Here is a 24,811-nt window from a genome sequence, read left to right on the forward strand (position 1 = left end):
GTTAATCAAGTACTGAGGTTGTTGTACTTAACTCAAGTAGGCTATTTCTATTTTATGCTACTTCCTCCTCCACTACATATCAGGGAGAGGTAAATAGAGTACTTTTTATCTGACAGCATGTGATCATTTCATAAAATATACCTTCTTACTGATGAAACAACTGAACAATATATAGTTTATACACTATACAGTTGTTAAAATGAGCTCTACTTTGACAAAATTCAGATGCTGCCAAAATATATACTACAAATTTAATGAATGAAGCCATGTTGCACAATGAGTAGCCTACTTTTTCTTTTGATAAGCCTACTTTATGTAACAATTTGCTAGGCTTTTAGGCCTACTTATGCATTTTTATGTAAAATATTTTAAAACTTTCTTTTAACCTGGGTAAGCTACATCCACCACTGTTGTTAAGTATTAGAAAATAAAATAGGCCTATAGGTAAAAATAACGCAAAAGATTACATAATGACTAAAAATAAGTGAGTAAAATTAAATATAAATAAATAATTCCCACGCTTAAATAAAAATAATAGTGTGGGCATCACTTAATAAAGATTCTGTAACTGCACTATCAAATTATAGGCTAAAACGACAGAGGCAACCAAAACACAATTACGGTCAGGTGACCAACGAAATTGTGCGCATGTGCGTGAATACCTGCGGAAATGTTGCGTCACGGTTTCGTCACTCAGGCTGGGAAATTGAAGAAACTCGAGCGGAAAACGAGAGAAACACAAAATGTAAGCATTACACCTGTGCATGTTTGTTTGTATCAGGTAAAATTATCAAGTCTACATCTTACTTTAGTGATGAAGCAGAGCGACAGGTGTAAATTTGAACATGTACGTGCTAACGCGCGCTACGTACGTAACGTTAGCTAACTTTGCCCACTGCAGGTAAGCTAGCTTCCCAAACATGTAGCCCAGGGGGAAAATAAAAGCTGAATGCGGCTGATTTCTCACCTCAAACCATTATTTTATTACACACAAGTTTTTTATTTAATATGGGAAAACTTATATTTAACAGGAGCAACCTGCAATCAAAAGGTTACATAACGTTTTGTTCCCAAATACGTTTAAAATGTGCAGTGTTTACTGGGGTCTCTGCAGGTTCTGTATGTGAAAGTGATCCCGACCGATATTAACGCACATACTGCACTATTATCTTGCACATTTGCTCCAATGTGAACTTTTGCACATTCCCTACCAAACATGTTTACACATCTCTGCACAATATTGTAAAGCTGGCTTATTCTGACACAGTTACATTGTACATTGTTATTGTACTATTTAGAGTATCTCTACCAAATTTTAGATGTAAATGTTGCAGTACTTTGCGTTATTATCATCATCATCATCATCATTATAGCTGTACTCCTAATGCTTTATAAGTTATGAATTTATGAAATTTAGCTCAGAAGACCAAACTTCAAAAACTCACATAGCTTAAGCATCTGGAGTACAGCTGAATACTTTTTGAAAAGTATCTTGACTTTAATAGAAGTTTCAACATTTTTTTTTTCCCAAGAAAATCCGTGACATGAACCAGGAAAAATTCTGGATTTTGGGTGAGTTGGCATACAATGACCCCATTATTATTGGTGTTGGTGTTGGTGTTGCTATTATTATTATTACTATTATTATTATTCCTCTTAATATGTCTTCTGTATGTTTAATGTTTGCACCAAAAAAAAAAAAACCCAAAAAAACAAAGCAAATTCCTTGTAAGTGAACACTTTGCAACAAGTCCTTCTGATTCTCACAGCAGCCACAGTTGTTCTGCCACCAGATGGCATCATTGTGTCATGATTTGTAGGAAACTGTTGGCCAAATGTTTGATATCACAACAGAGCCCTTACAAAATATTTTGATCATCACCGTGTTAACAGTAGAGAGACTGAAACAAACAAAGCTGCTACTGAGAATCACTGCCCAGTGAGAAGATGCACTGTGATTCAAACGCTTGATCAGCAGTATTATAAGGAGGATAAATGTTGGTTTGGATACTTCAGCTTTGACTTGTGCTCTTACTACAGGCTGCATGCATTTAAATGAACACAGGCATATTATTTTACAAGTGGCGGACAGTTTGTTCTACACACGTTATTCTCTGTTTAGGAATACTGAATAAGAAGCTTTTAAGACCTGTTTGAATTATTGCAGGCAGATGGTCAAAAATTACCATTTGTCTACAGTATAATATTATTCTGTCAGCAAGTCCTTTAATTCCTTGCTATAGACTAACAACATTAGCGACAGAAATGCATTTGATTGACTACAAAATTAAAACCTTTCCACTGTCAAAAACTTACTGGGATAAACTTATGAGAGACAGTGGTGGAGGGAGTACTGAGATATTTTACTGAAGGAAAAGTAGTCTTCTACAGTGTAAAAGTACTTTTAAAGGTAAAAGTTATGTGTTCCAAATCTTACTTAAGTACAAATTATTATTATTATGAAGTTGTTAGTTAATAAAATATTATTAAAGTAGTCACTGGCCCATTTGATTATAATAAAGTTATTTTATGACTGGATTTAAATTATTGATGGATGAATGTATTCATCACTTCAGTGTCGCAGCTGGTAAAGGTGGAGCTCTTTTGAATAATTGTGTATGCTGCTGGGTAGTTTAATCTATAATATTGTACATCATAATTACACAATTAGTTGATTTTATTTTTCCTTTATAATCTAAATCTGCAAAGACTACAACTACGACTAAAGTTTTCAAAAAAATGTAGTTGAGCAAAATGTAGAATATTTCCCTCTGAGATTTAGTAGAATTAAAGTATAAAGGAGCATAACATGAAAGTAGTCAAGTAAAGGGCTTGTACCTCAATACTGTACTGAAGTACCATATTTGAGTAAATGCACTTGGTTACTTTTCACAACTGCTGTTGAGTCTCAACTAAGCAGGTGACAAAATGTGTATTTGATGCACATCCCTGTCCATGTACAGCCAATGTAAGATGAATTGTGCAATGATTAATCAATTTATCTTATTGATCAGCTATAAAAATCGGAAAAAATACAATTTTTTAACTGATTCATGTTTTAGTGGTTATTTATTACCAAAAATACGAAACATCCAGTGCTTTTTTGCTGTTAAATGTGAGTGCAAATTAAATATTTTTCGGGTTTGGAGTGTAAGTCAAATTAAGCAACTGATTTGAAGACATCTTTTTGGCCTTTGGACCCAGTGGCATTATTAACCCTTAAATGTTTAGGGTGGTGGCAGGAAAAGAGCACTCAAGTAATACTACAGTGTAGAAAGACCCTGTGAAGTATAATTTAAACAAAAGAGAGATCATTGTGTGCACAGTTACGCTCAGAGATATTAAAAGTAGTAAAAGTACTCATTGTGCAGAATACCTCACATCAGCATAATAAAGGTTATATTATAATTATTGCTGCTTTAATGTTTACATCACTAACTCATGTCATTTTACTTTGAGAACTGCTGAGCAGCTCATGGATTCAAAGTAATTATACATCTTAATTTCTATTCTCATTTTACTAACAACGATGATGGTGAGTTTTATTGATAGGCGCCTTTCAAGCTTCACAACAGTTAAAAACAAATCAGTAACATACAGTAGTAAGTTAATAAAATAACTAGACACAAACTAAAAATGATAATAACTAGGTATAAAATAACCATTATAAAATCATCATTGGTGCAAATGTGTGAGTGTGTGTCATCATAAGATCCGACTGGATATGCCAGCTTGAAAAGGTGTGTTTTCAGATGGCATTTTAAGTGGAGAGGGATTTGATATTGCAAATATTTTGAAAAAACACATAATACCATCAGTAAATGAACTAGTGACTTCAGTTTTAAAATTGATGTAGTGGAATAGAAGTATGACGTAACAGAAAATGGAAATACTCAAGTTAGTACTTAAGTAGGTCAACAGTACCAAAGTAAATTTATGAGTTTACTTTCTGTTTGAGTGTAATATTAGATGTAGTCTTTATGCAGACTTTTTCTGAAAAGGTGGCAGCTTCTGAAGGTAAATGAGAAGCACCCCCTGAGCAGTGTGCCAGTGAGCAAGACATTTACCTCGAAACAGATCCACATTAGTTCTGCTCAGTGGTCAAAAATACAGGATTATATTGCTCCAGGCAGCTCCCCCGGTGTGCAGTGTATGTGTGTAGCCTTTCTTCCTTCTGGTCCCGCTCAATTAAAAAATACTGATCCACATTATCAGACCTGATCAGAGGTCAAAGTTGAATTCATAAGGCTGGGCAGATATTCAGAGAGGTGTTGGAGTAGGACCGCCGTTCTCAGGCCTTCAATAGCGTCACGCAGCTCGACCTGAATGCAGGAGGTTGCTGTCCGTCCCTTTTGACATAGAGCCCATAACACAGCTCCAGATGGGAGTGTATTGTGGCCTGTGACCCAGAGGTCACGGGGTCAGAGCGCAGTGAACAGAGGCCAGTCGTTAAGGACTCCTCGCGGAGTTCCTCTTTCTTCCAAAGGACGCGTGGCTCCCTAATTGAGGGTCCACCTCCCCAAACCCCAAGTGCGAGGTCCTTGACACCCGAAAATGACCGCTGTTGCACTGCAGGAGGAGGAGGAGGAGGGAGGCAAAGGGAATGAAAAGGGGAGAGTTTTATTATTTTAGCTGTGTTGTTAGAACGGCAACTTATGATTTTTCTCATCATGGATTGTAATTTTTTTCCAATTTTTTGATTATATTTTTTCGATTAAAAATGTAAAAAAAAAAAGCATCAAGCATGGACTTAGTAACTTTTAATAGCACACAATCTGTAAGACAGTTTTTGATAATTTAGTGTATAAAATGTCCAAAAAACAGTCAAAAATGCCCCGAAGAGTTCACAGAGCCCATGTTGCCCTCAGATTACGTGTTTTCTTCGTCCAACAGGCCAAAACCAAAATATATCAAATTTAACATAAAATTAGATTAAAATTAGACAAAAAAGAGCAAATCATCACATTTGCTGGAACAAGAGAATGTTTTGCATTGAAGTTTCATATATATATATATATATATATATATATATATGTATATATATATATATATATATATATATATATATATATATATATATATATGTATGTATGTATATATTAGTTAATTGACCAACTAATCAAACATTCAGACTGATGGTTTAAAAAAGAAACATAATATAAAAAAACAAACAAATAATCCACATTTACAGCCCACACAAGATCATCTTTTTGTCGGGTGGAGGCTGCTGGATTTATCAGAACTATGTTTGCCCGCCTAAAACAAGGCAGTCTTTTCCTATTCAGGCAATGTGATGCGACTTTAGCCGAAACCACCAGATTTTTAGAGGAAACAGAAAACGATGTTTGAATGAAAATATCGGCAAGAATTGGACAACAGTTCAGGACTTCACAAGATCTGTTAGTCAATGAAAAGACAGAAGGGTGAGGAGAAGTTGAAAGGCGTGCCAAGTTGGCTGGGAACCTCAGCAGTAAGCTTTACCCACAACCCTTCACCCCTCCGTCACCGCTCACTGGGATACAAACAACCTTTGTGGCTTCTCCCGCTCGTGATTTGGACAAATGCAGAGGGTTTTGTGTTTTTGAGCTTTAAGCGGCATCTCCGACTTCCTTCCTGGTCTTATTACTGCAATTATGCAGGCATACACTCGAGGAAAATGTCTGTTTGTTGGTGTTTTTGTGTGTGTGTGTGTGTGTGTGTGTGTGTGTGTGTGTGTGTGTGTGTGTGTGTGTGTGTGTGTGTGTGTGTGTGTGTGTGTGTGTGTGTGTGTGTGTGTAGCCCAGCTTCATGAACTGAACACTGATTGGAGCAAGTCCTCTCCCATCTGTGAAAATTTAAGACTCTAACATTTGCACATCGTTCCCCTCACAGAGGTCTATACTTGACTTTCAAATAATGACCATGTTACAATTGTTTACATGATTAAATATATACTAATAGACTAAAGATCTTTTATCAACATGTTTTCTTTGAATGGAGTTGCTTTGATAAAAGTAAACTTTTTTCTACAAAGCTTTGGGAACTACAGGAGCTGCAGCAAGAATCTCTCTCATCTTTTCCTAAGAGCTGCTCATTATAACGGTTACAATACAATATAAAAGTTACAATAAAAATATGACTAAGATTACAAAAAAGTACTTTAGCATTACAAAATATGTATAACTAGCTGTTTCAGAATATAAAAAGCTGTGCAGTTTTGTGTAGCATGTGAAAAAATATTAATATGGGAATGTGCAGTGGTTACCAGTTTCACAAAATATCACGTTAAAATTCCCAACAGTAGGTACTACCAACTAAAATTTGAATGATCATTAAAACCATATTTGATTGTCGTGCATTGAAAAACTCTCAGTAAATACTGTCCAGCATCAACCAAAATTAGCAAGAATCTCCCAGATGCATACAGAAAACACTTTGATTTCCTTTTTCCTTATTTACAGTGTCGGCGTGCAGCAGGCAAGGATGCTTCTGCTCCCCTGTCCTCGTCCACAGTGACGCGGACAATCGAGCAAGCATTTCAAAAACAACAGGCAGTCTTTAAAGTTCATTAATTCAAATTCAATATGTTTTTTATATGATTACATAAGTAACTGGCTATGTTGTTATTTTCATGTTTATTGTGTGCAATTAAAAATTTAATCAGTGGTTTTCAATATAAAATGTGGTCAGATGAAGTGTATGTATCGATATTTTTTGTCATTTTTAGCCAACTTTAACAATACCATGATATAATTGATATACCATCTCTAATAAATGTATATATTTTAGAAATTTTGAGCAACTTAACTTGAAAACTCTGTGCTGCTTTGCTCAAAGTGAGGTTGAAAAATCCATTCAAATTTATATTTAAAAAAACAAAACCATTTACACTCTAACTGCCAGTAATGACCACTTATGACAGAGGAAGCTAAAGTATTTGTTCATTAAGTTCTCCACAAAAAATAATAAAACTTAAAAAAACAAACATGTAGAAAAGACAACACACATAATGATGTGGATGCCGCATGGCTGTCAGATCTTATATTTGAGGCACTGATATGTTGAAATTGATATTTTAGAATCAGAAAAATCAATGAATGGTATAACAGCCAATTTTTTCCCATTAAGACATAATTATTGAGAGTTTATTTGTCCTCAAAGAGACAATTATTTTTCATAGCAAGTGCATAATGTCACAGACAGATAAGACGTACAGAATTAGTACATAAGAGACAAAGACATGGCTTTACATTCAACACACAAGAGGAGGTCACTTATTTAGAGCTTGTTTGGCTGTGAGACCTCTTGCTGAAACGGGCCCCTGTGCACATGGGTAGTCTTTACCTACATCCCGAAGAAAGGGAGATGAAGTTACGGTGGAGTGGATGATCTTGAGTGAGTGAACGTCTTTGTGGATCAGGGATGAGGTGTCACAGTCACATAGGTTGGTTGCAGGAATATCTGTGAGTTTTCTGGATAAGAAGGTTATCTTTAAGAGTTTGTTTTCATTGGTGATGAAGAAGATGGGGCAGAGCACCAACAGGTTATTTAAATTACAGATAGCTGTAAGCCCCTGTTGACGGCGTTTGTTAATGTCCATGGGATGCTGATTGAAGCTGAGGTTATTGTCCAGTGTAATGTCAAGATATCAGAGAGACTCCACCATCTCTACCTGCTCTGCTTTGATGGTGAGATCTGGGGGACTTTTAAAAAATTGTGGCCATAATCTGCACTGACTGGACAAGGAAGTTTCTGCGATCACAACATTGCTCCTAACGACCTCACACATTTAATGCAGGTTCTTATTATATATCGGCAGTCTTAGTGCTGCAGTAATATTGATTTATAGGCGGGCTCTAGGTTCTTTATTTTGTGAAAACTAATCAGTAGGCCAGTAAACTAGTTTATGTTTCAGACATCTGAAACTATTGTTGTTAGTAATTCAAAGGTTTGAAGCATTATAATAGTTTGCGTAGTGCCCATGTTTGATATTTTTCATGTTCTTCTTCCTCTTGCACAGAACAATAATGAGTTACAGTTTACAGCTAAGGGGTCTAACTGAACTGATTAATTAGACCAATTTAGCGTGAGCACGTAACATTTCATTCTGCTCACTTATTGGGCCATAAAACCATCTCATAATACCAAACACCTCATGTTATTGTGATTGTAATTACATTCTCAAACACAGATCACTGTATCACTCACACACACACACACACACACACACACACACACACACTGTATCTGCAGTGCTGCTGTGTGTTAACTGAGTGTACGTCGGCGCCGCAGCAGCTGGATGCAGCTGTATCAGTTTCTCAGCGTGATAAAAAGTGTGGGCCGCCTGCAGCTCGGCAGCTCAGCTTTCAGATCAGCTCCACTGATATAATGGCTTCTTTTAATCCGAGCCAATTAGACCCACAGGGCACGGGGAGTGGCTGTTTTCACACTGCACCAATTTGCGCTGGGGGTGGGAGGACTGATTGACAGGCAGCCGTGTGAAAACAGAGAGACAAATAGGTTATAATTTGAACGCATGGAGAGGCAATATGGAGGACGCAGCCTGCATGGGAAACAAATCGTGGGAGTTTTCTTACTTCAGAAGCTGTCGTGTAGCAGGGTTTGATCGGATAAGATAATTGAACCACTTGGGTCATTAAAACAGACTGGCAGTTTCCTGGTAGATTTTCATAATGTTTTACACAAACAAATGATCATTTCACACAGTATCATAGGTGATTTCAAGGAGGACACAGGGGACACGTCTGCACCAGTATTTAGGACATGTGCATTTGTCCCTTCAAGTAAAAACGAGAAAATAGCAGAGGACTTATAGTTTGACATAATCTGGTGCAGAAAAAGCATGTATCGGTGCAGGAAAATTCACCAGAACGCAGGAAATAAGTGTTTGATGCTCAAAATTTTTTAGCAGCGACCCTCAAATTCCTCCGTTCCATAAATGTCTCCACAATGATGAAACAAAACCTTCCCCTTTGCACAGTGTTAATTTGTTCCAGTGACTTCCAGTCATTTTGTCTTTAACCCCTTTAAACAAAAGCGGGGACCACTTGTGCCCGCGTTACTGTTACAGATACATTTTTGGCTCCGAGCACCATGACAAAGAATGATTTTTGCTTTTTTAAAAGTGTTTCAAATGTTTTACAGGCATGAAGAGATTCAACTAAATGTTAATCCACACCTTTTATCTCTTTAACTATTTTAGATTTATCTTGATAGTAGGTTGGGAATCACTGTTAAAATACATAATGAAAACTAGAAGATAAAGCAGCTTATCATGAGTTTAAGTTTATTTGCAGTAATGATCACAGTTAACAACTGAACACAAGCAGAATTTACATAAATAAAATAAGAACAGAAATATATTTACATGTGATTGTCCATTGTAAACAGAAAAAAACAATCTATAAATACTCATGCTGTTATATATTCACACAAACACACACACATTACTGTTGTAGTTACTGTTAAAAATACTATTGAATGAATTTGAACAGGTATGTGGTTGCTTGGATAATAATTTGTTGTTAAAGCAAAAATAAATTGGTATATTTTCTGTTCAAGTTAAATGAAAAGAAAAACCCAGACAAATAAATTAAATTTCCCAGATTAAGTACATCAAGTACATTTCTTCCAACCAATAAAGATGGAAAACTATATTTGTCATCATATGTACAAGCATACAACAAAATTGCAAACTCCCCATGGTGCATAATATACATGAATAAATAAATGATCTGAAAATTGTTACTAAGTAAAAACAAGGTACTAATGGTTAAAAGGTACAATAATAATAAGTAATACAGTATGAAGCAGAGCATCATAATTATAACCAGCTCCGTCTCACAAAAATAAATGGCTAAAAAATCATCTTCACGTTAAAAATCATGCAGTTTTTAAGTCACGAGAGGTTATTTGTTGAAGAGCTGAACATCTCGATGCTGCTGTCAGATCCTCAGTCCCTGCAGTGCTGCAGAGCTCCAGCTGGGGGCGCTCTGAGCTGAAGTTCCCATGCAGCCACCAACATGACTGCATGGGAATCACCTCCTTTTCAATATTCAGCCTCTTGTTTCAGTCAGTGTGATGGGAACATGTGAGCAGAGCTCCTAAAGGATTATTGTTTAGTGTTTGTGTCATTGATGTTTCTGAGAGACCGTCTCGTTCCCACAGCTGCTCCTCCACCGAACATTGATTACCCATCCAAGGTGTGTGTGTGTGTGCATAATGTTACTTAACACACTCAGATACGTCATCCTAGCCTCATGTCGGTGTTCAGATGGTTATAGTGTAAACAATATATAGTAGTTTCTGGTGATATGTTAGATTTTTGTTTTTAGCATTTATTATGTAGTCGGCAGTCCGACCTGACAGGAAATTAGGGATATGAGAGCTGGAGGACTTGAACCTGCGATTACACGGTCAGCATCTTAAACTCTCACAAAGACAAACGGATGTGTTTGTACTAAAGTCTCGCTGTGTAACTTGGCTGCTCTACAGTCTATAGACACTACATTGAAACACACCTTTGGTTAAAATCTTACACAAGGGAACTACTTTCTCTCTTTTATAGTTGTGGACAAGGTTATTGAAAATATTTTCAAATGGTGGTGGAAAAGAAGGTGCTGTTAGGGCAATATTGTTTCCTTAATAACTGCAGTAATAGTGTAAATTGTATGATAATAATAACAGTTATTATGATTATAATTAATGAGTTATCTGTAAGGAGCATTTTAGTTGAAATTGAGCAAAGGTGATTATTTTACATATTGTTGGGATATTTAATGTACAACAATGTTTGTAAGATTTTATAAGAACCATAACTATGTAAAATAACTCATCCAGCTTCAGCTCACAGATCAATGTAATGGGGTTAAAAATTGCAATATTTCTCCCTGAAATGCAGTGGAAACAACCAACTTGAGTACACACATGTATCTTCAAATTGTTCTTAACACAAGAACATGAGTAAATCAGTATTGGCTTTATTAGCCAAGCATATGTACACATGCAAGGAATTTGTATATAGCATGTTTAATCAGAGTTCCCATGGTCATGAAATTGCCATCATGAATATACATTATTATGGCCATTGTTAAAATTATATTCATGAAATTCCCCAAACATGTCTAAATTTACGCAAAATCGGTAGTCTTTAAAATCTAGTTCATTATTGCTTAGACGCTGATTGAAAAAAATGCCGTATTGACATTTTGCAGAGTCCTCATATGTGTTGGTCTGGTGTATTGGCAGCTAGTTGCCGGCAGGAATGTCTTACTTACAGATAGCAGCGGCAGCAGTTTGCTTATTTGCTTTATTTGCCTGAAGTGCACATCTATAGGTCAACCCACTTTAAACTACTTAAAGTCATGGACATGGGGTAAAATATTACGGAAAAGTTATGGAAATTCACTGGTAAAAATGCGTGGAAATCCTGTCCAATGTAACAGGTTGCTTTTTATGGTAGTTTTATAAGTGCGGCCCTCCGAGACACATTTTGCGGCCTCTGAATGTGACATGAAATGCATGTATAATATTTTAATCACCTGCAATCAATTTCAGTACTTTAACTTTCAAGAGCTTACATTTAATATGCTACACAGTTACTGTGTCAAACAAGCATCTGTCAGGTTTGGAGTAACATCTTGTAGAAATGTACTGGTTGCAGCTCGTGACATCTTGGGGGTGTTGCTAGATATATTTTCTGTCATTAATGCATTAAGGCTAATTTGTGGTCGTATTTAGTTTTTTTGTTTTTCTGTTGTTTTTTTTCTGCCTGTTTCGCTATAAGTGGAAGCTGCATGAGCAGTTATAAATGAAAGTCTTGACTTCATTTTGGGTGTAGGAGGCTCATCTTGCTACACAGCATGGAGAGATGATGAGATGTATGACAAATGACAATGTGTGAAAGAATCTGTTCTGTTTAAATTTAAAAGGAAAAAAAATCTGATGTACATTAATGTAGTGTATCTGTGTTGCATAGAGTGGAGTTGCAAATGACTGTGCGCATCATATCTGGGGGATAATATCAGTAAATGCAAGATACATATAGACTTTCTCATTTTGTGCGCATCTTTGTATAACCAAGCCTTAAAAAAAAAGATAAAAATCCCATTAGATGTCATCACTGTCACATACTAAAACAGTATGATTTGCTCAGTTTTGATAATTTTCTAAAATTCTCGTCCCGCAAACTGGTTTTTAAATGCCTGCAAAACTTAGCATCGGATATTTTATGCAAATTAACCATCAGGCAGAAGAGTGGTAAGAACACTATAATGTTTTATAGTTGTGTTGCAACTGTATATAACTTTGATATTTGTGTATTTACCTGTATGTTGTTATTCTTTGTAACCTTGATGTAGATATTTACCTTTTTGTTGTCTTTTTTTTTTAAACACAGCTGTTATTGTATGTAATATTGATATAATCTTTTTTCCTTTTTCTTCACTAAACGCCTAACCAGGGACAGGAGTCCGAAACTAGCGATAGCTAAAATCAGAATCAGAATCCGTTTTTGTTGCCAAGTACATTTACATATATAAGGAATGTGACTTGGTTTTTTGGTGCAAAACAATTAACATAAAAGAAGAATAAAAATATTGAATTTGAATAGTATAAGAGATAAAAATATAGAAGTAATTTAAAAATATAAAATGAAAAAACAGAATTTAAAAAACATAAAATGTATGTACAAAAGGTGCAATGGAGGAAGTACAGTTGTGCAAAAGTTGGTTTTACAGCGCAAATATCTATAGTCAGTGTGCATGTTAAGAAATCCAGTCCAGTGTGCAATAATGTAAAGCATAAAAAACGTATTTAGCATTAATGTATTGTTTTCAGACTCAGGCTGGATGAGAGCTTGTATCATGTGGCCGGTGGGGGAGGAGGGAGAGTAGAGTATTGTTTAATCTCTATATGTGAAACATCAGTTTGCTTCAGCTTGTTTGAATTAGGCTGAAGTTGTACTATTTTAATTTATATTGTCCTTATTAAATAAACTATATAAATAAAATGAATGCGAAGCACAAAACATGGACGTCTGGGGTACTTTCTAGATAACACAAGGTCACCAAAGCTCAATTGTATAAATATAAAAGATGTTTCCTTTAGTGCTCTGGTGGCTTCTGGTGACATTTTGGATGCAGTTGGTTGGTCTTAATTTTCTCCACCATCTCATTCATATTTGGTCACATATATATTTTCATGTCAATTTGAAGCACACCTCCAATTTTTAAACATTTGGCATCCCACAGTCCTTCATGTCCACCAGTTAAGTAGAGATGTCCATCACATTTGACACATTTTAAACAGTGTCCTGACAACGTTATAATCACCTCCTCTGTGTTGTTCTTGTGCTGCTCCGAAACATTAACATGTGAAAGCCCACAGTTCCTGTGAACTTATTTGACCTCTGACCTCTCCTCTATGTCTTGCAGACAACAAATAGCTGCAGCTGCGATGGAGGGTTCCCAGTCGGTTCTCACCCACAGACTCCAGTTCAGCTTGACTGGGCCGTGTCTGCTCAGAGGCAACAATGAGTGAGTAAGAAGAAGTGATTATTATAAGTGGTTCTGACTTGTTTTGAACGATAATGACTTATTGAGACGCATTCTTCATGCTCCTATACACTTAACGTAGTTTAAACATAGCGGAGGCCAGACAAGTGTGAGCAGACGCACACATGCATACCCGGTGCAGATTAACAGCAGAGAAAAACCTTATTCATAAGACTGCAGATATTTTTATACCACCTTAATAAAAATTCATTTTCTGGAAAGCAGTCATATGATATTTGATAACCTGCAGAGGGTGCTGTGTTGAAATGAGAGAGGAAATATGACAACAAATGAAAGTGAAGAGTGTGAGGAAGCCATTTAAACCAAGCATGTCATGTTAGCAGGCTTGTAAAGACAATAAACATGTTGCATTATAGACATTTCTATCTCTGCTGAAATATTCTCATTGCTGATGAACGTACAGGAGGCACAGTTATTGTCCAGCATTCAAATGATTCACCACCTTAATGCAATATGTGCAATACAACGAATATTGTTGAAATTTAAATGACATGCATGTACATTAATATCTAAGATTATCAGGTTAATAATATGTTTTCCTGTAACGAGATCTATAGTGTAACTGAGATAGAAAATAAGGACATGTACTTGTTAGTTCAACATACAGTCTTGTTAAGCTGTTTGATGAAACATTGGAGGAACCTTTAAGAACAATGTTTTCCACTTTCTAATTCATATACTTACTTGTGGTTCCCAAAATTTTTGGCTCATGACCGCTTCGAAACAAAGTAACATGTACTCACGACTCCTCATCGCTGGTTTCACACATAGACTGCAGAAAAATAATGGATTCAACCACTGTGATATCACCCATTGGTTTGTGGACCCACGTTTTAAAGCCTTGAAGTTGGCATTTTGGCTGTCTCCATCTTGGATTTTTGGAGCCAGAATTGACCTGAGGTGACTATATTTGGACAAATTTAAACTGGTGAATTATATGAAAAATTCACCCTTGTACAGTTGCCGCCGTAAACCTGTTCAATTCTGCTGGAAAGTTGAGCATTTTGACATTTTAACTTCTCGAGCCAGCCTCAAGTGGCCATTCAAGGAACTGCAGTTTTTGGCTCTTTCGCTTTGGCTTCATTTGTCAGGTTGCCACTTGGTTTCACACGGCGTATGTGTACTGGTTGCCATCAGTTTATCTAAAGGAAAAGTTGTTTTTTTTACCTTATTTGAATAATTTGTTTTCAAGCTAAAATTATCCAGTAATTGGTGCAGCTGTGGCTCAGGAGGTAGAGTAGTGCTGTCCCATTTTGTTCTCTGGCAGACCCTCGTCTTCATGGTGCATCTTGGGCAAGAAACTGCACCCCAAAATGGTCCTGATGGCTTTACCAGTGTGTTAGTGCATTCAGCAGGTGGCAGCTTGTATGCTAGTCACAGCCACCAGTGTGTGAATGTGTGTGTAAATGGGTGAAAGTGACATGTAGTGAAAAAAGCACTTTCTACATCAGTACCACCGATGGGTTTATGTTGGAGTCAAAAGCTCGGTATGTACAGATGCTAAAGGACTCCTTGTGCATCAGAAGACGCTGACGTCCACTGACCAAGGTGCCATATTTGATGCCCTGAGAATGAGAGTGGGCTTTGTTTTCGGCTTAAGCTGTGTATGTATTGGAGGACATTTTTTTATTTATGCCTTTGAATTAGACTTTATTAATTTGTACTAGGGGTTGGCTGATATTCTTTTTTCAGGGCTGATATTGATATGGGTTATCAGTAGTTAATGAGACTGATAACCGATATTTACAATATGCATTTACAATTAAAATGAAAATCTTTCTGTCAATATATAGAATTTGGAATATAACAAACTCCCACAGTAAACTTTGTTTTAATGCCTTTATCAGTTTTTTAATCAAAACTGAGACTTTAAACATCATATACAGCAAAGTCAAGTGAAAATGTAAATAAATAAATTTTATCAACAATCATTTAAAAAAAAACAAAAAATGCAGACGCAGATAATCGGCAAAATGCCAGATATCGGCTCTGATAATCGACCAGGCCAATAATCTGTTGACCCCTAATATGTTCCCTTAAATGTATCATTTTTATGCACGGTTTATGCCTCCATGCTGCATATGCATGATATTTAGACTTCTAGTGTAGAGAGAGCTTTTCTTGCTCCAATTTAAAAAAGAAAAAAAAAATTCAAAAGATAAGTAACACCAGACACATGCAAGAATCTTTTTCAACGGCCCGATGCCTTCATTGCGTTCACAGATTTAGTTGATTACGTTAGTTTGTTTTTTTTCTTTTCGGTGGAGATTTTTTACAGTTCGTCATGCAGAGAATCACAAAAACACCTCGAACATGTTCACACGATTACACAAACACACACATGTGCCAGACAGACACATTCTTACACGCAGACCTGCACGGCTGAGACTCAGACATGCAAACGACACGGGTACACACTTTCTCACAGCGCCACCCAGACACACACACACCCACAGTGTGACGCAGACAGTTTGAAGGGCCTCATCTCGCCTGCCTTTCTTTGCCTGTCTGCTCCGTCTGACCCAGCCTTTTTATATGTCTAATTAAGTAGTCAGACCCTCCAGCGTGCCATGACATACTCATGGCTGATTTCTAGCCATGTTTTGTGCCTGTGTCTTCGTCTGGACGGATCGGTTTTATATCGCAATCTATAAGATATTGTTTTCCCATCGAGCTCGCCGCCCCCGCTGTCAGTGGTCTGAGGGAGTTGAGGAATTATTCACAAAATGTTCAATAGCACCCACTAAACTGTTTTTGTGGGAAACCAGCGAGTGGATGACTTTGAGACAGAGGAAGAAATTTCAGACAATGTTCATTTGTGTAAAGAGGTCCAACGGAGCATTCCCATGCATGATCTTTGTCACGCATTTATGAGCTGAACAATAAGCGATAAAAAGGAAAAGTCGAGAGATTTTTTATAAAACTGTGTGGTCAGTCTTGATTGTTTTTGCAGCAGTCTATGCAAATTTTTAAAAATTACCCATGTGGTTGGGATCTGTGTGTCTGTCCATGAGCACGTGTATAGAGATAAATTTCCACGTATCGCTGGGAATGGACGACACACTTTGTCCTCCCGCCTGTCCCCTCGACCCCTCCTGACTGAGTCCCGACCTCTGAGCTCCCATCAAAAAGGAGGCCAAGAGGTTAAACTCAGCAAACCAGCAGGTCAACAACCTCTTTATCCCCCACCCCCACCCCCCCACCCCACCACCACCACCGTCAGCTCTGCATTTTAGGAATGAACTGCAGAGCTGTTTTCTCACTTTAAACTTTTCCAAAAACTCTGAGTTTCTACTGTAACCAAAGTGCTATCATATCTTACAGGCTGAAGGAGCTCGGCGGTTTTGGAAAGTGAAACAAGCTTAAAATGTTAAAGATGTAAAGAATTAGTTGTTAAGTCCCAACTTCTTTACCTCAGCTCAAAACCTCAAGGTTTTGAGTTTTTCTTGCGTCATGTGATCACTGAGTGGTGGAAAGTGAAAGTAAATTTACTCAAATCTTGTTCTGAAAGGGAAACATCAGAATTTGAAGTCTGAACCCTATTTTCCCACGTTTCTGTGTCCAAGTGACTAATGAAGACAAGTTTTGAAATTGATCTAATATTGAGGGAAACAGGTTGCAATGTAATATCTACAGACAGCTGTGCATAATTAATTTCTATCCATTATAAGAGGGGGTCGACAGATATTGGTTTTTCAGCGCCAGTTCCGATACCAATTATTAGTACTTAATGAGACAGATAACCGATATTGGGAACCGATATGCATTTACAATGAAAATGAAAATATTTCTGTTGAAATTTTGAATTTGAAATCTAACAAAATCCAACGCAAAACTTTGTTTAAATGCCTTTAGCAAATATTTAATCAAAACTGAAACTATCACTGTCATATACAGCAAATTCTCTCAAAAATGAATGAATAAAAATATCTCCCTGAGGTTTTGTAACATAAATGTTCCTTCATGCTGACACTTTCTTTGCATGCATTGCAGACTGCTTTCCCTTTCCGACAGGCTCAGATCAGATTGGTCAGAAAGCTTCTGGGCTTTTTCACACTGAAATCAGTTAAATATTCAGCCATGGCTCTGAAGTTTTCTTTTAGATAACACTAAGCTACACTTTCTGTACTCCAACATATCAAACTATTGCCTATATTCCTCTCTCCAACTTTCACTAATGTTTCCTCTGCTGTTTTTCCTGCAACAGGTCACCTCTCGGGACATTTCAGACTGAGACTTCTTCTTGAGCGAGACTTGGTCACAATAACAAACACACCACCGAAAGGTAAAGGAAAAAGTTTCATTTCTCTGTAGTCTTTTCCATAATGTTGTCAAACGCTTTGAATAACAATCTGAGCCTGTCAGTTGTTAAAACAAGCACTTTTAATGGACGTAAATTGACAGATCACAATTTCTTACAGCCTGTTTTGCTGCAGTTTCATAAACTGTTGTCTCCATTAGTCACTTAGACGTAAAAATACGGGAAAACAGGGTCCAGGTTTAACAATACCAACGTTTCCCTTTCAGTACAATATAGAGATAATTGCACTTTACTTGAATTTTTCCTTTTGATGTTAATTTATACTCATACTCTGCTACAGTTCAAAGACACATATTGTACTTTTTACTCCACTACATTTATTTACCATCTCTATTTACTGGTTAGTTTTTAAATCAACACATATCAACACTTTAAACATATGAAGAGATTATAAATTATAATGGATGGTCGAAGAGAGTGCTTTCCATCTTTTTTGACTTGCGGACCCTCACAATAAAGTGGTATTTAGTTAGAGCTCCTTGTTAAATTGTATATGACTTTGAGTTTTTCTCCAAAAGACAGATTTGCCCTCTGAACTTCTCACATGGCTTCGTTTGAATAACTGATCGAGACCCCATGAGGTCAAATGAAGTAGTATCTCACAAAAAAAAGCAAAGATAAGAGAAAAGTCCAGAAACCATACTTTTTTTTTTTCTTCTTTAGTACCCCATTAATCATCTTGTGACTTATCTTTTATCTTGATTTATCTCGTGACTCTTTAGAGGTGCCGGACCCTTAAGGTTGGAGCACGCTGGACTAAACTACCAAACAGACCTCGACGAGCTACAGCTGTAAAATAGATCATGCACACTGATGCATCAGGACAATTCATTGATGCCTTAATAATAATAATAATACATGAGACAGGGGGATATTATTCTGCAAATTGAGTACTTTTACTTGTGATACTTTATGTACATTTTCCTGATAATACTTTTGTACATTTACTTTACTTTTATATGAATTGTAGGACTTTTGATTGTAGTGAAGTATTTCTGCTCTGTGGTATCGGTGCTTTAACTTAAATTAAGGATCTCAGTACTTCTTCCGCCACTGACTGCCCGTTTTAAGCAAGAGTTAATAGTATTAGATTGGGAGGGTGTGACTCTAAAAAACTAACCAGCAGGACATCGCAGGTGTCTTTATGAGAAATCCCAGCAGCCTGTGAGGACACACAGGGACAATCAGAGGGATCAGAGGTCAAACAACTTGTGGATTTTAAAGGCCATCAAAGAGGGTCACACAGAGCAGTGCGCACGCACACACACACACACACACACACACACACACACACACACACACACACACACACACACACACACACACAGGCAATCAATTGTGTGTGGTGAGGTGATGAATTAGGGAGGAAGTGACCATTGTCTGTCTGCCCTGAGGTCAGATCTCTTCATTTCACACTTAATTTCTGACCTTTAACAAGCAGAGGACCGTAATTTATTCCGTGTTTTATTTAAGATGTTTGTTTTTCATAGCTTGATATATCTGGCATGTAGAGTATATTCTATGAATAAGTACGAGGAACTGTTATTAGAATCTATTTGTGATGAAGCTTTTGGCATTTTCCTTAATTTCTTGATACCTAATATATGACTCTAATTTCAGCGTATTTACAAAGAATTTACCATAACATTGCTTGACTCGAAACCAAAAAAAACCCCCATAACTTTCTTGCATTTCATAGTCAGGCATGTCCACTTAAGCTTTTAATATATTATTCAGCTCATTCAGTTTTATTTATCTCAAATCATCCAAAAAATGGGAGAAACTAGGGATGATAACAATTGATCGATGATTGATTAATCAGTCTTTAAGAATTTAACCGAACATGTGAAATTTGATCGATTAATCGAAAATGCTGTTAAAATACATGCAATATGTTGCTGTGACTGAGGATAAAACACATTTGGTATTGTTTGAAATAAGCAAAATTTTGTTTTCAAAAACAATTAATTGATAAATCGATCGTTAATTTTACCAATTAATCAATTAAGGAAAGTGCTTACATTTTGGAACCTTAGTAGAAAAAGTTCCCTCTTCCTGGATGGACAAACATGGAATAAATGTAACAATAAAATTACATTAATCCAAAATGATACATAGAGGTACAGAGAGAGAGAGAGAGAAACCAAACTAATTCTGATACCCAGTAGTGAGAAATATTAACTTCTATATATTTTCCAAATAAATAAATCAATATAAATAAACAAATAGTCCTCTATAACCCCTATACTTTGGCTCAATAAAATAAGGTCTAAAACTGCCAACATTATCATATACTGTCAGTCACTGTGTCCCATTCACAAGAAAGGAAAACCATTTCCTTCGTTTATTTTTCACATCATTGGCTAAATGAGTTCAATCGCCTTTGGTTATCGCACTGGTTATCCAGATTTGGTAATCTTTCATAGGTTTTGTACCTGGATCAGGGTGATCCAATCCAAAGTTGCTTTAAAGAAATGGTACAACAGTAAAATTGATTATCTGATCTCGGATAACAAAACATGGCATTTAGAAATCCGGTTGATTTTGATCCAGATTAAACTTTTTGAACAACCCGGCTCCGCTTCACTGATAATGAAAATGGTCTTTAGTTGCAGCCCTGCTATTGTTTTATCGTCAGTCGTGTGAATCTGAATCTGCTGCATTAAAAATAAAAAAGTTTGAAATGAAATTTGACCTGCACATTTCAGAATCACAGAAAAAAAGATGAAACACGTTTGTGACCTCCTCTAAACTTCTTCATCTTCTGTGAGTTTCACCACAGTAACAGATTTATAGACACAGTTCAAGTCAGACAGGATTCTTTCAAAGACATTTCGTCTTCATCGTGCAGACGAGGATTTGCCGTTGAACTTGAACCCAGTTCCCTCACACCGCCTGATTTCACGGTGGTAGCCTCAAGCCCTCCAGCACCTCCCCCGTCCTCTCTGCCCCCCTCAGCACCGTGCTCGTCTTTGTGAAGCTGTCTTCCTTGACTTTCCGCATCCCCCGTCTGGCCCTCTGCAACCTCTCTTCCCTCTCTGCCCCCTCCCCTCCCGCGCAGCCATTCTTCACTCCTGGGTTGGGGGGCTCCAGGAGACGGCCCACGGGGACTCGCAATACAGAATGCTAATCAGGCCCTCGGCAGCACTTCCCACGATTTTCCTCCCAGACACGAGCTTTTGTTTTGTTATTGATTCCATTATAATCAGACGGTTCCCGTAACTTTCCTGCTGTCTGGAGGCCGGTCTGCAGCGCTGACTGCAGCACAGGGCCTACCTGTCATATGGCCCTCCCCACTCTCTGCCAGGATTTATTTTTTTAGTAAAACAATACAAATGATCATGTTTACAAGATCTGCAGTGGTATTTATATATGCAGTAACTGTGGGATACACAGTTTGTTTAAATCTCAAAGATTATAAATTAAAATTTACTGCAAATACCCCAGAGTGAAATGAGAAATGTTAGCATGTTGTTTACCTTGTTGGAAATAGACTAAATCTGACTAAAAATCTGTGTATAGGCTCCTGTAACAGATAACTTACTGTGTAATTTGTACAGCAGATACTGGTATCGTTTCTGCCAGTTCTCTGTTTATCAAATTTTTCCACAAGCAGTGTCATGCTACATTGTTGAGATTCATTTATTTTACATTTATTTATACAGAGTACAGGAGGATCATACATGCTCTTTGATGGCGGTGACATGTTAACAGTTTAGTGGAATAACAGATGCAAAATAACAAGAACAGCAGTGTTTTTTAATAAAGCAGAAAACAATCAACAAAAGCAATCACAGGTGCATGGAAAAATGATTATTGAAACCGTAGCACTAACAGCAAAAGCAGTCTTTCCTATCCATCATATAATCATTTACAATAAGGTTTTTTTTCTCTTTAAGGGCATCTTTCCAAACTCAGATAAATAATAGAGCAGACATTTGTACTCTGTGGTGACTGCTCAGTGTTTTAGTGCCCTTTGATGTAAAATTACCCTCTAATTGTTAACCCTTTGAAACCCTTTCAAACTGGCATGATTTTATTTCAAAAATGTGGAAAGAAGTCAATGAGCAATGAAAGAACTCAAAAATGAGCACAAAGTTAGTAAAAAGTCTGCGAAAGTTACCTTCAAATTAGTAAAAAATAAAAAATAAAGTTAAAAAAGGGGATATAATATTTGAATTATAAACACTACTTAATCCACAACTTAACCAATCTGTGCTTTTCTAAGTTTTAGTGTATTTAGAACAAATGCAGTTACAGTGAGGATATTTAATCATGAACACTAAAATAAAGAATATTTAAAAACATTAGACTTTAAGCCGACAGGACTTATTTTTCTGATTTGAATTAAACTCCCAAAAGCTATATCTTTGTTCTTTGTTTTTTGGCAACTTCACTGATGGGCAACTTTATATATTGAAGCATGTAAAACAGCCTGATGAAGAATGCAAACTCAACATTCAAACTTGACAAACCTTTCTAAAGCGTTCAGTCTAACCTCCACCTTCCCGTCATGGTCATTTCTGTCCTGTATAGTGAGTTAAAGGAGCATTGGATATTGAATATGCTTTGATGATGACCACACACTATAAACGATTAATCTCTACCCTTTTTATGTGTGAAACAAAAGCTCAAAAACCTTTTTCCTGTAGACCTTTGGCCCCAGAGTGTTTGTGAGTTGAACGAGGAGCTCGTCCCTTCAGATGTTTCCAGATGCTGCATGCAGCACGACAGCAGCTGGATCCACTGGCCTGCGCCTCCTTAAGAGCAGCTGTGCCACGCTGTCCCAGACGCAACACATCGTGCAGATGTGTCTCTGATCTGAAAGAGTGCAGCGCGTGTAAACATTGATCAGTGATTGTGTTTAGTGTTCATGTGAGCATGTTGTTCTCTGCTCACCGCTGGAGTGTTTCCACCTCCAAACGTTTCTAATCAGAGTCTTGAGGAAATAGGTTGGTCAGTTTACATACCTGTACAGTTATATTTATATAACCTGATAGAGACCGGCTCAAATTTCAAACACGTTTCAAAAATAGTTTAATCCAAATGGATCCACTCAACCTGAACAGTGTCTGAAACTTTATATTCTTAAGTCCATCTTTAAATTCACAGCAAGACGGTTTCTCGACGTTAGCTCATGCATTAATCATTAGATATACCAAGATTGTGTGATTTAACATTTCCCCGTCTCATACTTCTGTGTAATGTAAAGAGAAATCATTTTTAACAAGTGTGACTGCTAGCATCATAAATATCACGAAATACATTCTCGGTCACAGACGACGCTGGAGGAGAAATTGGGGAAATGATGCTTCACCGTTATCTTGTATTTTCACATTAGAATGATTCACTCCAATTACAGGTTGAAAATGAGTGTAAAACAAATGTGAGAGTGCTGGGAACAGCTGGGTAGGAAAGTAAGAGAGCTCGTGTTTAACACTGTTATTGCATGTGCCATTGAGCAAGGCACTGAACCACCAACAATTACACTTGTATGTGGCTGCTAGTGACAGTAAATGACTGCACTGGATGACACCCGTGAGAGAATGTGTGTTCACTGTGAGTCTGCATCAGGTTGCTGCTGAAATAGCACAAACAAGCTCAACTGAACTTAGGTCGTCAATAACCTGAGAAAGTTGCTTTGATTTCTTTGAGAAAATATTAAAAAAGAAATTAGAAAGAAATTTAGCAATAAATAGCATAAGAGTGACCTCCAAATTAGTTTAAAAAATGGTGAAAATTGTTCAGAAAACTATATTTATAATTACTATAATTTTCTATCAAAATATGTAACAGAAAAAATGATTAGTACTTGCTTAAAAAATAATCAGCACATTTTGGACTCATTTCCTGTTCCTCATTTTTCCTTATTTTCACATAATTTTCTTGTAACCTTTTCACTAATTTCTTGCTCATTTTTGGACCATGCCTTGTTAAGTTACTCATTGCCCTCTCCCCATGTTTATGAAAGAATTCAAACCAATTTGCTCAGGTTTCAAAGGGTTAATAACTCATCCTGTGCAAGGTTGAATTTGTGAAGAAAACTTGTTTTTCTCGCATTAATGAAATGGGACTGTCAACTGGAAATGTCCCACACTCATGTTAAAATATACCCGGTTTTGTAACTACAGACACGGATGGAAATGTCCCAAACTTGCGTTAAAAAATACCCGATTTTGTCACTTCAAAAACAGCTAGAAATGTCCCAAACTCTTAAATACTTTCTTTAGGGGCGCCTGGTGGCTCAGTGAATAGAGCAGACGCCCCATGTATAGAGGCTGTGTCCTCGCTGCAGCGGCCCCGGGTTCGACTCCAGCCTCAGAACCTTGGTTCAAGGTCATTCCCTCTCTAAAAATACCCAGTTTTCCTGCTGCAGACACTGCTAGAAATTTCCCAAACTCTTATTTTAAAAATACCCAGTTTTGTCACTACAAATACAACTGGAAATGCTCCAGATTCCTATTATGAAATATCTTTTTTTCCTAGAAACAGAGCTTGAAATGTCCCAAACTCTTGTTTAAGCAACAAACAAACATTCTTCTTTGCGTTAGTTGTTTGAAACACGGCTGGAAATGTCCCAGACTATTGTTAAAACTTCTAAAAAAGATTTCCATTTAAGTTTGAACTTTTTGATGTTTCCAGCAACTTGCCAAAATAAAGCTGGGTTGAGCAGTGGTCATTCTGCATGAACAAACCCTTTTTAAACAATACCTGGTTTTGTCACAACAGACACGGCTGTAAATGTCCTTAACTTGTGTTAAAAAATACTTTTTTTGTACAATGCCAACATTTTGTGCCAGTGACTGTGCTGAATGATATAGCTAACTGGCAGCATGTGGATGGCTTTTTTTTTTTTTTTTTGTCGTAACATCAGTATTTGAAGTTTGTACTGTAGAAGAAACAAGTTGCAGTTTTG

At 36.9% G+C, this 24,811-nt stretch overlaps 1 long non-coding RNA gene across 1 annotated transcript; it reads left to right on the forward strand.

The window, feature by feature from the left end:
• Positions 1 to 665: 665 nt before the first annotated feature.
• On the forward strand, positions 666 to 17,859 carry LOC148186644 (uncharacterized). Its single transcript, XR_015779409.1, has 4 exons — positions 666 to 745; positions 1,533 to 1,572; positions 13,434 to 13,535; positions 17,782 to 17,859. It is a non-coding gene; the product is annotated as an uncharacterized LOC148186644 (long non-coding RNA).
• The last annotated feature ends 6,952 nt before the right edge of the window (positions 17,860 to 24,811 follow it).

The sequence above is a fragment of the Plectropomus leopardus genome, chromosome 17, assembly GCF_026936395.1.
Source record: "Plectropomus leopardus strain MGB_pleo_1.0 chromosome 17, ASM2693639v1, whole genome shotgun sequence".
Classification (NCBI taxonomy): domain Eukaryota; kingdom Metazoa; phylum Chordata; class Actinopteri; order Perciformes; family Serranidae; genus Plectropomus; species Plectropomus leopardus.